This window comes from Staurois parvus, unplaced genomic scaffold, assembly GCF_062004578.1.
Source record: "Staurois parvus isolate SC_StPar_1 unplaced genomic scaffold, SC_StPar_1.0 ptg000298l, whole genome shotgun sequence".
In the NCBI taxonomy this organism is placed as follows: domain Eukaryota; kingdom Metazoa; phylum Chordata; class Amphibia; order Anura; family Ranidae; genus Staurois; species Staurois parvus.
In genome coordinates, this window is record NW_028318094.1 from 88,916 (window position 1) to 105,642 (window position 16,727).

Here is a 16,727-nt window from a genome sequence, read left to right on the forward strand (position 1 = left end):
ATACAAGCATACCTCTCAAATTTATAAGATAAGGAAAAAAGGAACACCTTTCACCACAAAGCGTGTAGGCAAAGGACAACCCACACTACCCCATAAGCTACATGGGCCATGAACAAATAATAATATGCAAAAAATTATTGGTAAAACCCACAAGTGGTTTTTTTCCACCACTGCTTTTCCTTTACGCTGGGTTTCAAAATAACATATGTAACTATATAGTGGTTGGATGAAAGATTTATTGTAGTATAGCACTTTTTAGCAATTCAATTATTCTTTTTTTAAAGGAGTCCAATAGAACCAAAAAAATGGACAACTGATAAAGAAAGTGGGGCAGAGTGATTTTTTTTTTCTAAAAGATGGACAGTCTCACAAAATGAGGAACACTTGGGTATGTCCTCCATCCACACAAACAAGATGGATGAAGAAATGAAGGAATCCTCCTGCCTGGACATTGTGTCCTGACTGTGGCACCCACATTGATCAGCAGCTGCAGCCAGCAACCAAGAAAAGGTTTCCAACATGTCCGTCAAACAGACATCAATTAAATGATCAATGTTTGTCGAGCAGAAACTGACAAATAAGGCAAGGGAAGAAGGAGGAATGCACAGGCACTTTTGACTTATCTTTGGAGAAACAATACCAACAGACAAGGTATTATAACCTGTCAATTTGCTTTAGCCCCTGAAACTGACCAAACACTGTTTATAATCCTTATAGTGCGTGGCCCTACTGGCTCAACAGAAGTTGATCACTCAGTCAACTTTTGTCAAAGGAGCCAGGCCAAATATCATCAGTCATACAGTGCCTGCAGCCAGTTAGAATACAATAGCCAGCATGTAGGCATGTGCGGTTGGTTTCTCCAATGCAGGTGTTGCTCATACCAAGTGGCACCTCAGCCTGGAGAGGAAGTCCAAGAGAAACAATGTTTCTCTATGGTTTCCTTGGTCAGTGGAGCAGTGTTCTGGTTGGCTACGCTGCACCCATGTGACCCTCTGTTAGTACATCCCTGCCCCCCAGATTAGGGAAAGTAACTAGCAGTAGGGAATGGTTCCTAATGAAGAGGGAAAGATTAGTGACTTGCTATCCTGAAAAGGAGCTTCCCTCTTGGGACCAGACTGGCCAGGCCACGCTTCACCGTCTGAAACAGATGCTGTCAGAACCTCTTCTCCTATACATCTGACTACATTGAACTTTGAGTTATTTCCCAAGCGGTGTTCTCCCGCCAGGTGTTTCTAACATTGGCATTCTGTTTAATTCAAGTTCCAAGTTTTGCTGCAAACGGACATGGTGTATTTACTACCTGCACCATGCTGTACCTCCCCACAAGCAGGGGTGGATTTGCCCACTCATGCTGTATGTGTGGATGGAGGAATCAGTGTGGTCCTCTAAAGAAATATTTAATGGTAGTGATTTGGGGTGTTTGACTCTAAAACCAGAAATTAGCAAAAATTGTTGCAGGACGGAGTATAAATCGGGGATGGAAGTGATAGGGGAGAAGAGCAGCAATAATATGTCTGGACTGGACTGGACTTTTACAAGTTTTACCTTCCCAAAGAAAATATCCCACTCTTCACAATTACGCCTTATTCATGTCATCAGTTTTCGGCAGCTCCTATTGTATATTTGTAAGCAACTATTTTCAAGGATGTAGCACACAAAGAGCAAAATTAGAACCAAAATATCTGAGGAGCACCTTGTGAATTAATTGAGAATTGATACTACATCCATCTAACCAGATATGGATACGTTAGCTTATCAAATACAGTGTCAAATATCGCACTAGTTTTATATTGCCCTCTGTTACTTTTATAATAAAAAATATTACAAAAAATGAAGTTTTATTACTCAGATAGGTACATTATCTATATCAGTGATCGTCAACATGTGATCTGCCCAATGTTTTCTGCTTATCAGCTATGCTTATTGTTAGTGTATTTTATAGTGTGTTGCCCAAGACAATTCTTCTTCTTCCAATGTGGCCCAGGAAAGTCAAAAGGTTGTACACCCCTAGACCACAGGTTCATATGCAAGGAGCTGTCTTGTTAAGGGAAACCATAATTTGTTTGGAATGTATGTTCTTTCTCTCTCTCTATAGATAAATATATGTGTACACAAACCGGCCACTATATTAGGTACACCTTTTCAATTGCTTGGTAATACAAATTACTAATCAGCCAATCACATGGCAGCAACTCAGTGCACTTGGGCATCTAGGCGTGGTGAAGACAACTTGTTGAAGTTCAAACTGAGCATCAAAATGGCGAAGAATGGGGATTTAGACAACTTTCAACATGGCATGTTTGTTGGTGCCAGACAGGCTGGTCTGAGTATTTAAAAAACTGCTAATCTACTGAGATTTTCAAGCACAACCATCTCTAGGGTTTACAGAGAATGGTCCAAAAAAGAGAAAATACCCAGTGAGTGGCAGTTGTGTGGATGAAAATGCCTTGTTGATGTCAGAGAAGAATGAGCAGACTGGTATGAGATGATAAAAAGGCAACAGTAACTCAAATAACCATTCGTTACAACCAAGGTATACAGAATACCTTCTTTGAACGCATAACACGTCAAACCTTGAAGCAGATGGGCTACAGAAGCAAAAGACTACACCGGTGCCACTCCTGTCAGCTAAGAACAGGAAATGGAAGCTACAATTGGCACAGGCTCACCAAAATTGGACAACAGAAGATTGGAAAAACATTGCCTGGTCTGATGAGTCTCAATTTCAGCTGCGACATTCAGACGGTAGGGTAAGAATGTGGCGTAAACCACATGAAAGCATGGACCCATCCTGCCTTTTATCAACAATTTAAGTATGTGCAGCCAACAAATCTGCAGCAACTGTGTGATGTTATCATGTCAATGTGAACCAATATCTCTGAGGAATGTTTCCAACAACTTGTTGAACCTAGGCCATAAAGAATTAAGGCAGTTGTTAAGACAAAAGAGGGTCCAACCCCTGGTACTAGCAAAGTGTACCTAATGAAGTGGCCAATGAGTGTATATTTTATATATACTGTGTGTGTGTGTATATATATATATATATATATATATATATATATAAATATATATACACAGTATAAGACCTTTGTTTCCAATTAAGCATTTCATAAGTGACAAAGTATTCCCATACCAATACAGGTCATCCAAAAGGATAGCACAGTAGAAAATTCCTCTCTGGAAACTGGCATTTTCTTAGGGCAATGAGTAACCCTTTTTGCTCATTCATTTGCATGTGTACATTATAGTTTAAGATACTAAGCTCTAAAAACAACAGTCCTTAAGGGAAAGTGGAAAATGTGAAGCTGTGTCCTTCCCCTGCTGGTTAAAAATGAGAATGCAAAATATTAATACACAGTATTTCATGTTTACTTGGTAAAAAAAAGATCAGACCATAATAAATAAAGAAAAATATATACAAATTCACTGTACATTCCCAGTAAACCCCTTTCACAGAGATAACTGTACCACACTGGGGTGTAATGAGCTTGTTGAGAAATAATGATACACCGCACCGATGAGGGAATTTCCAGAGTGCACAGGGGAAAAAAACACAATGCCCTTAAATTTACCTTATTAGTTAATCTTTTCTATCTGTAATAAGCTGATTTTGGCAGTGTGACACAAGTAACATGTCATTGTATCATGTTTGCCTGAGATTTGGATCTATGAGGTTTTTGTGTTTGTGAGACAGGAGGAAGTTGAGGTGTGTGCGGGGTGTGTCACCACTGCAAAGACCAGTGAGACTGGGAAGATCAGTAAAGTACAGTAAAGGAAGAGGGCATAGCTCTGTTTTAGTGGGGGATAGTCTACTAGCAATTTTAAGAAACAATTGGTGCTTCCAAATTTTTAACAGAACTAGAAAAATAAAGAAATTTGTTTGTCAATTAGTATCCATTACTTAAAGCTGACATTTAATCTGCCTATATTTGCCCTCCCTGATTCCTTTTTTCCCCCTCATCAACATTTTTAGGTAAAACCATTTCGTTTTCATTACATACTAATTTTGGCCCCATTGAGGGCATCTTTATGCAATGCAGGAAAATCTGGACCGTGTTTCCTGTAAAAGTCGCAGCACCCTGCCTCTGTACATCTCTGAAGAGTCCTTAGCCCGGCAAGTAATGGGCTGGGTCTCGGGAGGAGTTTTGGAAATATCAAAAAGCCTTGATGGACAGATGTCAGTCTAGAAGAGTGTCTGAAGTTAGTGGGAGAGTGCTGGACTGAGTTAACTGGTGACTGGTAGCTATCTCCATGGAGAGTATTGAAGGAATCACTTCTTGTGGGTCATCTCTCAATGGTGGATGGTGGTGATAGGGGTCTGGGGCTGCTGCCTGTCTGACAGAACAATGCGGTAGTTTCAGCAGAAGACACTTGGGTGAATATGAAGGAACACCTGGCATAAAAAAAAATCTCACTTGATGAATTGTTAAAATCTTATATGGAAGATGCGTACAAGTATGGCCAACATATTTTGAAGTGATTTAACAATGTATGCATCTTACATTGAAATGCATAAGGTATACCCGTTGCAGATTTTTATTGTATTTATCTAATTATGCATATATTTTATTTGCATATTGTCCTGAAGAAGTGGGAGAATGTTCCCCCAAAATGTGTTGGCCCTACTTGTACTTACACATTTTCAACAAAAGGTTTTACCATTTCATCACGTGAGACTTTTTTTTTTTTTACACCGGGCACTCTTTCATTAGAGTCTAAAAAGTGGACATTCCTAGGCAGACTGTACTTGCATGCATATCAACCAGTTAAGCTCCGAAAGATTTTACTCCCTTTACAACCAGGGCATTTTTTTGCTATTCGGCACTTTGCTACTTTAACTGGCAATTCGCAGTCATGCAACACTGTGCACAAATGAAATTTATATAATTGTTTTCACACAAATAGAGTTTTCTTTTGTGGTATTTGATAATCACTGTTTTTTTTAATTTTTTATTACATAAACAAAAAAAAACCCCAAATTTTGAACAAAAAATATTTTTTACTTTCTGCTATAAAACATATCCCATAAAAAAATTTTAAACAATCAAATGTCTTCATAAATTTTGGCCTAAAAAGAATTCCAATAAGTTTATATGGATTGATTTGTGTGAAAGCTATAGTGTCTACAAACAATAGTGTATATATACTGGAATTTTTATTTATTTGTTTATTTATGTATTTATTTATTTTTATACTGCTAATGGTGGTGATCAGTGACTTATAGTGAGACTGTGATAGTATGGTGGACCATCTGACACTAACTGACACTGGCATCTCTAGTGACACTAATACAGTGATCAATAATAATACTATACACTGTCACTATACTAATGTCACTGGCTGGAAAGGGGTTACTATCTAGAGGCAATCAAAGGGTTACCTGTGTGCCTAACAAGTGCAATGTGTTCTGCTTTTACAAAGAGATATGATTGTTTCATCTCCCTGCTGTGCAGGGAGAAAAAAAACAGCCACATCTCTGCTCCATGTACAGTGTCCTGTGTTGTTAGGAAACACAGGCTTCTGTACTGTGATTCACTAAGCTGATCAGCAGGTCCCAGGCATAAATCATTGGCCGAGACCTGCTGATCAACTTTTGCTGTACCCAATGACAGCACAGATGGGGTGGAATGCACGTGTGCTCCCCCACTTGAAAATTCACAGAGCAGCCGACCCGCCATAGTATATTTACATGAGGTGGTCCTCTTGTAGTTAAAGAAGTGGCCAGTGCATTCAATGAGACTCAAAAAAATATATTGAGGTTCCATTATAGAATACTAAAAATGTAAAGTACAAAAAAAGCACATCCACTGATGTTCTGGGAGAAAGAAAGAGAGATGGAGAGAGAGGGGAGAAGGAGAAAGAGATGGGAGAAGGAGAAAGAGATGGGAGAAGGAGAAAGAGAGATGGAGAGAGAGGGGAGAAGGAGAAAGAGAGAGAGAGGGGGGAGAAGGAGAAAGAGAGAAGGAGAGAGGGGGCAGAAGGAGAAAGACAGGGGAGAAGAAGTAAGAGAGAGTGGGTAGAAGGAGAAAGAGAGAGAGAGAAGGGAGAAGAAGAAAGAGAGAAGGGAGAAGGAAAGAAGAGAGAGAAAAGGGAGAAGAAGAAAGAGAGAAGAGAGAGAGAAGGGAGAAGAAGAAAGAGAGAAGGAGAGAGGGGGCAGAAGGAGAAAGAGAGAAGGAGAGAGGGGGCAGAAGGAGAAAGAGAGAAGGAGAGAGGGGGCAGAAGAAGAAAGAGAGAAGGAGAGAGGGGGCAGAAGACGAAAGAGCGAGATGGAGAGAGGGAGCAGAAGGCGAAAGAGAGAGAGGGGAGACGAAGTAAGAGAGTTGGAGAGAGAGGGATAGAGAGCAGGGAGAGAGATAGAGAGAGAATGAAGAAAGAGGGGAGAAGGAGAAAGCGAGAGGGAGAGAGAGGGGAGAAGAAGAAAGAGAGGGGGGGTAGGAGAAAGAGAGAGGGGAGAAGGAGAAAGAGAGAAGGAGAGAGGAGGCAGAAGGAGAAACAGAGATGGAGAGAGAGGGGAGAAGAAGTAAGTGAGAGGGGAGAAGGAGAAAGAGAAATGGAGAGAAGGGAGAGAGGGGGAGAAGGATAAAGAGAAATGGAGAGAGAAGGGAGAAGGAGAAAGAGAGATGAAGAGAAGGGAGAGGAAGGGGATAGAAGATAGAGGGAAGGGGGAAGAGAGAGGGAGAGCAGGGAAAGAGAAAGAAGAATATAAGAGAGAGAGGGGGGGAGAGGAAGGAATACAGAGAGAGGGGAGAAGGGGAAAGAGGGAGAGAGGGGAAGAGAGAAAGAGGGGAAGAGAAGGAGATGGGTGAGAGAGAGAGAAAATTGAGAGAAAATGGAGAAAAAGGGGGAGAACGGGGGGAGAGACAAGAGGAGGGGAGGAGAAAGAGAGCATGGAAGAGAGTTAGGGAAGGAGAGAAAGAAAAAAAGGAAGGAAAAAGAGGTGGGGAGAGGAAGAGAAAGAGAGGGAGAAGGAAGAGAGTGGGGAAAAGAAAGGGGGAGAGGAGGAAAAGAGAGAGAGAAAGGGAAGAAAGATAGGGTGGAGAGAGAAAGAGAGAGAGAGAGAGAGAGAGGAGGGACAGTGAAGGAAAAAGAGAGCACGGAACAGAGAGAAGGAAAGAGGGAGGGAGAGAAATGGAGGAAAAGAAAGGTGGGGGGAGAAGCAGAGAGAGCAGGAGAGCCCTGAGCATCAGTCAGTTCACATATAAAAAGGCTAATGGACAGCTGAGCCTGTTATAAGGTAATATATGGACATAGGAATAGAAACGTATCCTGCCCAAAGCTCTACAAATCTTTTAGGCTCCAGGACACAAAACAGGACTTATTAGGACTTCAAGTTTGTTATCTCTATATCCGCGATAAACCCTGGAGCCCTTCACCATGTGTAAGTGAGAACTCTACGTGACATATACGGTGTACACCATCCCCAATCCTGCCAGCCAGTAACTCACACAGGTTTACTTTATGTTTTTGTTTTTTGACTGGTCTATCCCACCACCAAGTACAAGAAAAGAAAATATCCTTGCAGTTGGCTCTTCCTTTTCCAAACTCTACAAGGGTGAAATGTTCATTAGGCGCAGAGGGGAATAACAAAGTGTAATACTTACCTTATCTCCGGCAGGCTCCCTCTGTCTTTGTGACTGGTCCCCCTCAGCATCTTGTCTAAGGCATTCCAGGCTGCAGTCACACTCTTACCTCCTCACATACAATGCAGAACTAATAGTCCTGCATTGTATGTGATGATACTGAGGGACCACCCATAGTCCAGAGCATTACAGAGAAGAGAAGAGGACGTCATCCTGCAGGAGAATGATATAGAGTAAGTATTACAGCCTTTTCCTCTACTCCTAGAGCTAATGAGCATTTAACCCTTGCAGTGCAGGGCGGGAGGCACAGAGCTAGGCTTTAAAGCAGCATGAAACCAAAAATGTAATATATTTCAGCTTACCAGTCATTAGATGTGGTGGCTGTATTAGTTTTCTTTTTGTAGCCTTTTTTCCTTCCACACAGAATCAGAATCAGGCAGATTTCAGCAGCAGCATTTTCAGGCCGGGGGAAGAGAATGTCATAAATGTTAGCAGATTTACATACACTAACAAACTGAAGCTGAACTCCAGCTAATACTCTATAATCGGCTTCAGCAAACAGTTTTTTTCATTTTGGGATTAAAGCGGAGTTCCAGTTGAAAAAAAATAAAAAAATTAAAAGTCAGCAGCAACAAAAACTGTAGCTGCTGACTTTTAAAATACAGCCACTTACCTGTCCCTCGGTCCAACAGTGTCCTTACTATAGCTGGTTTCACTGGCCGTCTTCTCTCCCTGGTGCCAGTATCTTCAGTGTGGGCACCCGGCTGTGGCATGACAGCTTGCGGCTTCACAGCCAGGTGCCTACTGCACAAGAAGCGCTGTGCTTTGTGAATGGCCCCGTAGTCTTCTGGGACCTGTCACATGTTCCAGAAGACTACAGGGAGGGAGGGTAGGAGGACAACTTTCACTTCTGATCGCCCCAGGCGATCGCATCAGAAGTGGGAGCGAGAACCTGTCAAATTCATGTACCCACTCCCCCAAGGTGCCAATCCTTAATGGGGAGCGGGGGAGAAAGCCTTAAAGCAGAACTTCCCCTTTTGGGTGGAGCTCCTCTTTAAGGTTTTACATACATTTTTTACATAAATAAAAACTGCTTTTTTTAAAGTGATATTAAAGGTTAATTTTTCCTAAAATAACAAACGTCATATTTACCTGCACTGTACAGTGGTTTTGCACAGAGCAGCCCCAATCCTCCTCTTCACTGCCAGCACTCCTGGCCTCCCCTTCCTGCCTAGTGCCCCCATAGCAATCAGCATGCTATGGGGCAACCGAGCAGGCTCAGTCAGACACTGCTCTGTGTGACCATTGACATGGAGTGCTGCTTAGCCCCACCCCCCTCTCTGACTAGCGGTGATTGACAGTAGTGGGAGCCAGTGAATACCGCTGTCTCGGCCAATGAGATGGGGCTCAAGTAAGTTTTAGGGGGGGCTGGGGGTGCTGCTGCACACAGAAGATTTTTTACCTTCATGTGTAGAATGCATGAAGGTAAAATTCCTTGAGCCTTTACAACCACTCTAAGCACCCCTGTCAGTGGTCTGTCTCATACCTGTAACTGCAAAGGAGCTTTTCTTTTGAAAAGCAACAGACTTGCTGGCTGGATTAACAGATGAAAAAGGAAGAAAGCCTAAAAAAAAAAACTAATGCAGCCATCACATCTGATAATGGTTAAGCTGCAATATAACATGTGCTTGCTTTAGGGTTTAAGGTTCCTCGGTCACTGGCTTTTGTTTAAGTTCATAAAATGCTGGATAAAAACCGCTGGCAATAACAATTTTTAGCAGTGTTTTTGTAGCATTTAGAAGCATTTAGGAGCGTCTAGGGCCATTAGAGTTATATTAGCGTTTTTACAGCACATGTAGAAAAAAGCTAGAAAAAATCCGTTAGGAGTGTTTTAGTAGTGTTTTTACTAGCGTTTTTTTCTGTTCCTAGAAGCCCAAAAAATGTTAATAGCCTAAAGTAGTGTGCATGAACACATGGGATAACACTATTTAGCTTCTAGGAGCAGAAACAAAAATGCTAAAAACTAGCTTAAAAAATCCACTAGTGTGCATGGAGCCTTATACTGCTTTAGTCTAGGTTCACACCTAAGCTCTTTCTGCTGCGTTTTGCAGAAATGCACAGCAGTCCATTTAACATGATTTCCTATGGGACAGGCTCACATCTCCATGTTTTCACCCGGTGCGTTTTTTGGAAAGGGTCATGGACTTTAAATGTAAAACGTTATATTTTTGTTTCTATAGACTTCAATGGAGACACTGCAGAAAAGCGTGTAGTTCTTTTTTGATGCGTTTTATTCCCAGCAACAAGTTTAAAAAAAACCCCGCAAAACGCATTAAGAATGCGTCAAAAACACGTGCAAAAACGCACTGCAGAAACGGATTAAACGCAAACTGCATAGGTGTGAACCTAGCCTTAAAGCGGAGCTCCACCCAAAAGGGGAAGTTCCACTTTACTGCTTTGTCCCCCGCTCCCCATTAAGGATTGACACCTTTGGGGAGCGGGTACCAGAATTTGACAGGTATCCGCTCCCACTTCCGCTGCGATCACCTAGGCGATCGGAAGTGGAAGTTTTCCTCTCCCCTCTCTCCCCGTAGTCTTCTGGGACACGTGACAGGTCTCAGAAGACTACGGGGCCATTCACAAAGCGCAGTACCTCTCGCGCATGCACAGTGGGCACCCGGCTGTGAAGCCACAAGCTGTCACAGCCGGGGTGCCCACACTGAAGATGCCGGCACCAGGGAGAGAAGATGGCCGGTGAAACCAGCCGTGGTGAGGACACCGCGGGACCAAGGGACAGGTAAGTGGCTGTATTTTAAAAGTCAGCAGCTGACTTTTTTTTTTTTTTCAGCTGGAGCTCCGCTTTAAGGTGTATTTCAAGCCAAAAACATTTTCTTTGCACCATGATAATACATCAAATATAGGGTGAAATCACACGGTAGTACCGCCTCCTTGCTGCCTGTGAAGTGCCTCTGAAAAGCGATCCGAGTGGGGATCGCTTTTCAAAGGAATGAACTTGCCTGTTGCACTTGTGAACAAGCCCTAAGAGGAGACTAGAACCCCTGCCAGATATTTATTTCTTTATGGCAGCACCCCTGTTACCATTTTTCTCTCCCTTCCTATCTGGTGAAACCATTGCCAGCAGGACAGGAAGTGAAGTAAAATCTCTCTAACGAATCTGCAAATAGCAGTACAAATCTGTCCGGAGCTCTAATCCTTCCTAACTCTGTCCAAAACTAGAAAAAAGAAAATAAGTTCTGGGTTGGCATATGCTTTAAAATTCGAAGAGATGTAATATAATTAGGAAATTAGAATCGCCAAGTTTTGAAGAAACGGTTTGCAGGAATGTATTATACTGAAAGAGAAAGAGTGCAGAGGGGCTGACAGAGCCAGAAAGAGGCAGGGAGACTGCGTCAGCAAGCCTCGGTCAATGTGGTGAGAAGAGCTATTTTGACAGACACAGCCAGTTGCAGAGCAGCTATGAGACATCCAATCCGTCTGCTCTAGGCAGAGGAGGCAGTGCTGTTAAATGAACCAACTCTGGCTGTGCAAGCACACAGAATGACAGTGAGACAGCCGGGGAACGCCGAGACGCTGCAAGAGGTGAGACTGCTGCTGGGTGCAGATGCAACAGGTGTGGTGTGGACAGGTGGAACCATGGAGAGAGCAGATGCAAATATTACAGGGCTTTGGTGTTAACGTTTAGCTCAGTTTTTACAATTCTCTATACGAGTCGTTAAACTACAAGTCAGTAGTAGAGAGCTGGACTGTGTTAGCCATCAATTAGTGCACAAAGTTTGGGCTTTAAGTGACACCCTTTATTGGCTAATTGAAGTTATTGAAGACGCAAAACTTTTGGGATAACTTTGATCTCTTCGAACTTTACAACTCCGAGTTGTCCCGAGAGTGTGCATCTTTGTTAGCCATTGAGGGTATCTCCTCAACAAGTCCACACATATCCTGTATTCAAAGACAGGTCAGACATGCTGGGACTTGTAGTATCTTCTTAGCAAAAGAGCCTCGAGACCAGTTTAGGCAACCAGTAATGCTGAATAAGCAGCTTCAGTAAGGACAGAGAGTCTGCTGGGGGGACTTACTGTCCACTGGTTGAAATTGGAGTTGAGGGGTCACTAACTCCAAGATCATTTATGATCACCTTTATGAGTCACCTCAAAACAGATCACATTTGGGTATTGAATGCGATACAATTACAAGTTAAAAATAATTCAACTGCGATTATAATGCACACCATATGACAGTTAAATATAGCATGTGGCCTGAATGCGGTTAAAGAGAAGCTGGCATTTTAATGCTGAAATTTCCATCAATTGCTCTTTCTAGACTGGAAACGCCACCCAGAAAATTCAAAGTTTTGGAATTCAGGGGCTCCAGAGAGTCTGCATTAAGTTATAAGGGTTACCCGGTAATTTTTTATATTTCTTTTATGCTTTCTATGTCTTGTACATATCACTACATAGGATAAAACCCATTGCTTTTATCCCCCTCATTTTTCCTGAACTTATTCCTTCTGCATAGATAGAGATCTTAAAGCTTCAAAGTTTTCTTGCAGAAAGCCTTGGCTTTGAAGTTTCAGTATCTCCATTTATCTAACAAAGGATTACAATGTTGCTTGATCCTATCATCGGTAACTGGTGGTAATGGAATATCAAGTGATTGTGTATGCTTCAATGTGTTACAGGCAGTACGTTTATTATTATAACTGATTGCATGTTGTCTTGTCTATGATGTTGTTGTTCCTCCGTAATGTCTAATACCATCCCTTGACATTAATTTAATCTGATTTTGGTAAAGCTCTTTATCTTGATTACATATACACATGTAACAAGTTATAACAGACATACCAAGGCTCAACAAAGACAAGTATATGTTATTGTAGCGACCAATCAGATTCCTCAGATATGGAGTTCAGAAATTAAAGGAATGTATAGAATTGAATTTCATAAAAGTTTATTGGTTGATATAGTCAACTGTCCTATTGAAAACTTGAAAATGAAAATTTGAGAATAATCCCTAATAATAAGATTTATATTTACCCGTTCAGCTAAAGCTTGATGAAGGATCTTTAGCAGTGCCCCCCCGTGCTTTATGGTTTGATCCACCAAAACATACATCATGGGGACACAATAGTGATATAGGGGCATGACTTTATATCTTCTTAGTAAATAGGAGACCAGATTCACCTATTATTTATTTATTACAGGTACTTATATAGCTCTGTCAATTTATGCAGCACTTTACATATATATATTGTACATTCATATCAGTCCCTAACCCTCAAGGGGCGTACAATCTAAGGTCCCTAACCTATATTCATACATACACATACTAGGGACAATTTAGACAGGATCCAATTAACCTACCAGCATGTCCTTGGAGTGTGGGAGGAAACCAGAGTACCTGGAGGAAACCCATGCAGGCACAGGGAAAACACAAACTCCAGGCAGGTGGTGCTGTGGTTGGGATTCAAACCAACGACCCGAGTACTGCCAGGCAGGAGTGCAAACCATTTAGCCACTGTGCTGCCCACCTGCATGTTGTCCATAATGTATTTCCACCTGATTGGGTCACAGTGGTTGGTTTGTATGTAGACAGTTTTGTGTGATAACAAAATGTCCCACAAGAGCTGTTGAGTTTTCCTGAACTTCCACTATGTGTTAAAGGGAAAGCAAACTATTTGTATTACTGTCCATTAATTCCTGAGATTTACACAGCTCTATCATACAGAACAGTCCTTTTGAGCAAGGGGGGGGGACCTGATCTTTCTCTGATGCAGTTTCACTTACAGGTCTCCTCTCCACCCCACCCTGGACAGTGAAAGAAGAGGCAGCAAGCTAATTATCTGTCACTTGTTCCTCCTGTTGGCATGCTCTTTATATTGCAGTTGTTGATTGGGTTCTGATGAAAAAAAACAAAAACAAAGGGATTCTTCCAGCCCAGCCTTTCTCAACCTTTTCACCTTAAAGGACCTTCTGAACTAATTTTCAGGTCTCAGGCAACCCTGCCAAGATTAGTCCACTGGGGGGGCCATTGGGAAAATGCCACTTTCATTGGTGGTGATTAGTGAAAGGAATGCACCCCTTACAGTGGTGGTCAGAATTCCACTCTTGTGACTCATGTCACCAACTCTGCCAAGTGGCGTTGGACCTGGAACTATGAAAGCACCATTAAACGAGAGGTCAGCTAGCCACAGCTCAAGGAACCCCTAGCCACCTCTGTAGGAACCATAGGGTTCCATAGTCCCTGGTTGAGTATAGCTGCTTTAGCCACAGGGGCACGGTGGATGAAGGAACCCCCTCTGGACATTGTTTTCTGACAGTGGGACTCGTGGCATGTCCCTATGACAGAAATCAAATAAAATTATTGACTTCTGTTGAGCAGGGACAGCCAATTCTGCTGGGCCCTCCTGAACCTGCTGAATTTTGATCAGTGTATGGCCAGTTTTATGAAGTTGGTAAGTCTTGCAGCTACCATCTAACAGCCCTGTGCTTGTTATGGACCCCCTTTTAGGCTGGCTGAGCCTATCAGCATATTTAACTGAACAGAGGGAAGCAAAGGATGAGAGGATGAACAGAACAAGTGTTGGCTTATCTCTGGGGAGCTAATACTCCTTGGACAAGATCTGAAGACCTGATTTTATTCAGAGTGCCGTCACTTGGTGGGTGTCTGATGCTTCTGTAGGAATGATATTTTTCTCCAAGAATCCTAAAATAGCTGGACAGCATAATACTAATCTCAGGTCTTAGCTCAATTTAAATGGGAGGAGACCTTTCTATTATTTTTTTTATATATATTTACTGGATTAATATAAATAGCCCTATTCATGTGTTTTCAAGTTTTAGAAACCTTGATTCTATGTAAGGTGTTCAATTGTACACATACATGGGGCCAATTGTATTTGACAGGTCCCACGTCCTACTTAATTATACATATCTATGCTGTGCCTTGGTGATCCTCATATATTACTACAAGTCACAGATGAAACACATCTTGCGCTGAGGGACCCAGATCAGTAGAGGGCTGATGGACCAATAATATTAGAGTGTATGGAAGTTTATCCAAGGCCGATCAAAGGCTGTGCAGCTCCAACACAAAGCTGGGGAAGCTTAATACAAACTGTAGTGGAGAACAAAAACAGAGCGCACCAACCTTGCGCATTACCTCAGTAAACAATTATTTGATTTATTGATTTGGGAGATATACTCACAAAAGTAGTAGTAAAACAGGCATGTATAATCCAGTGAATCCTACGATAAGGAGACACATATGAATCCCATCAGAAGAGGAAACTCTCGGAGTGACACTGACTCGTTTTGAAGGGAGACCCTTCTTCAACAGAGATCTGAGTTCACTTTACTGAGGTAATGCGCAAGGTTGGTGCGCTCTGTTTTTGTTCTCCACTACAATTACTACAAGTCAACCAGACAGGGTCTGAAAACATCCAACTAATTTCTGTCTCTCATTTGGGATCAAATCCTTCTGTCCCTCTTTTCTCCCCATTTGTTCCTCTTTGTGATCTAAGACCTCTATACATTGCATTGTTTACCCACCTAATCCAACAATAAATCTTTCATCCAACCTCTATGTTATTGCATTTATTACTTTTAGAAGCTCCTGTAAGGCAAAAGTAGTGGTGACAAATTTGCACTTGTGGGTTTAACCGATCATTTTTGGTTTATTAATTCTTCATGGCTCACATATATATACACACAGATTGTGTGTTCTGCTACAAAGGTGTTCTTCTTTCTCAAACAGAAAGTTTGGGAAGTATGGCTTCTAATGATTTTAAAACAACTCTGTTGCTTCTACAAATATGAATAAAGAATGGTCCCTGCAATAAAATACTTATCTTTCAGGGATCTAGAGAGTCTGAACTCTGCTGTGTACAAGCAATACAGCCTTTGGCAAAGGCTTCAGCATTTGAAACTTTCAGATGTGTTGGATGCCTGGTCCCCTGCAACAGACTGTGGTTCCTCCTGCTGGCTCCTACATCAAAACAGATCAAAGTAATGGCATAGGGGCCAGCAGGAGGAACCATTGAACTCAGCAGGGGACCAGTTATGTGAAGAATTTGTCATGAAGTGGTATCGATTGATGATAGCAATGTTCGGTCTTTCCAGAGAGGTAAGTATTCAGAACTAAGTATTCAGATTCTTTTATTGCAGGGACCAGTCAGTGGTATTTATTTGGAAAGCAGCAGTCTCTTTAAACACCCGCAAAGATTTTGCTGTGATCTTTTGCCAACTAAGCTTGCAGCATGTGAGGAAACTTAAGAGGAGAATTGTGTACTCATCAAAAGATAGACTTTTTTACTCAGCATAATAATGTGATTTGTAAATGAGGACATGCTGCTTACCGATTCATTGTAAATTTTATTGACAGCTTCACTTAAAGTGTTACTAAACCCCAGACCCTGCATTCACTATATTTGGTCTCCTACGGTACAGAACATGGAAATGCAGTTATTTTAGTAAATATAAACTGATAAATACCTTTTCTCATCAGCAGTAGCCTTAGGTTCACACCTAAGCGTTTTGTGTTGCGTTTTCCAGAAATGCAGTACAGTCCATTTAACATGATTTCCTATGGGATAGGTTCACACTGTGCATTTTCACCTGGTGTGTTTTTTGGAAAGGATGAGGGACTTTTTTGAACACAAAAAGTTGTGTTTTTGTTTCTATAGACTTCAGTGAAAACACTGCAGATGTATTGTGTTTTTGATGCATTTTTGCTGTGTTTTTGATGCGTTTGTGATGCCTTTTAAATCTACCTACCAACAAGAAAAATAACAAAAAAAAGAAAAATGCATCAAAAACGCAAATGCAAAACCTCAAAACGCAATGCAGAAATAGCTCAAATGCAACCTGCATAGGTGTGAACCTAGCCTTAGAGCAGTCTTGTGATTTCCATCAATGTCCAGCTAAGCACTGGTGAAAGCTTGTAGAAGGAGTTTTAATTCTCCTCTGACTGTCTTATATGGCGCATAACCCCTGACCCTCTGTTTGGACAGTGCTGCTTGGCCCTGTGCTGATCACATGCACCCTCCCAAAGAAAAAAAAACTCTCTAGCGATACACACTAAACTGAGCATGTGCAGAGTGACTCCTAGAGCTCTGTACAATCAGCAGGTGGA

At 41.8% G+C, this 16,727-nt stretch overlaps 1 protein-coding gene across 3 annotated transcripts in view; it reads left to right on the top strand.

The window, feature by feature from the left end:
* The window catches only part of SYNPO (synaptopodin), a 152,722-nt gene that overhangs the window by 68,543 nt on the left and 67,452 nt on the right, over nucleotides 1-16,727 (top strand). The window contains exons 1-2 of one of the 3 annotated variants that reach the window (XR_016313526.1): nucleotides 11,028-11,180; nucleotides 11,919-12,000. The exons of 1 other annotated variant lie outside the window; for it this stretch is intronic. The gene's annotated coding sequence lies outside the window, so the exon portion shown is untranslated. Of the gene's footprint in view, nucleotides 1-11,027; nucleotides 11,181-11,918; nucleotides 12,001-16,727 lie in introns of those variants that run through there. One more of the 3 variants, XR_016313525.1, reaches the window with a different exon arrangement.